A 506-nucleotide genomic window follows, 5' to 3' on the forward strand; every position below is an offset into this window, starting at 1 on the left:
CAGGACCGCTGTAATTTAATTGAATAGTTGGAATAAACAAGATCCACACCAGAGATTGGTCTCTTGTAAAAATAAAATCATCTAACAACTGTGTCACAACAGAGAACTGAACAAATAAAGATAACACATCTGAAAAGTGTAACCCAAAGCAGGAAGTTAGAGACGCCTGTGCAGACATCCCACCTCTAATAAAATCTAACATGATTATTTAGCTGCCAGTGATCCGGGGCTGCAGGCAGCCGTGCCTCTCCCCATGCTGAGTCAAATGACCCCAGATGAATCAACTTATTCATTACAGCTGAGACTGGCTGGTCGGAGTTTGAGTCGTCGGTGATAAATCTCCGTCAGCGCGGCTTCCTCTTCCACTCCAGCCATGAATCTGTCTCTCATTTACAGCAGAGACAAACTGCTGAGAGTTTTAGGATTCACTGTCCGTGTGGTATGTTGGGCTGTGGTTTGTAGAAGCAGTGTCTCTGTAGTGTCACAGCGGGAGTGAGTCAACGACA

Source organism: Cynoglossus semilaevis, chromosome 14 (assembly GCF_000523025.1).
Source record: "Cynoglossus semilaevis isolate Cse_v1.0 chromosome 14, Cse_v1.0, whole genome shotgun sequence".
NCBI classification, from domain to species: domain Eukaryota; kingdom Metazoa; phylum Chordata; class Actinopteri; order Pleuronectiformes; family Cynoglossidae; genus Cynoglossus; species Cynoglossus semilaevis.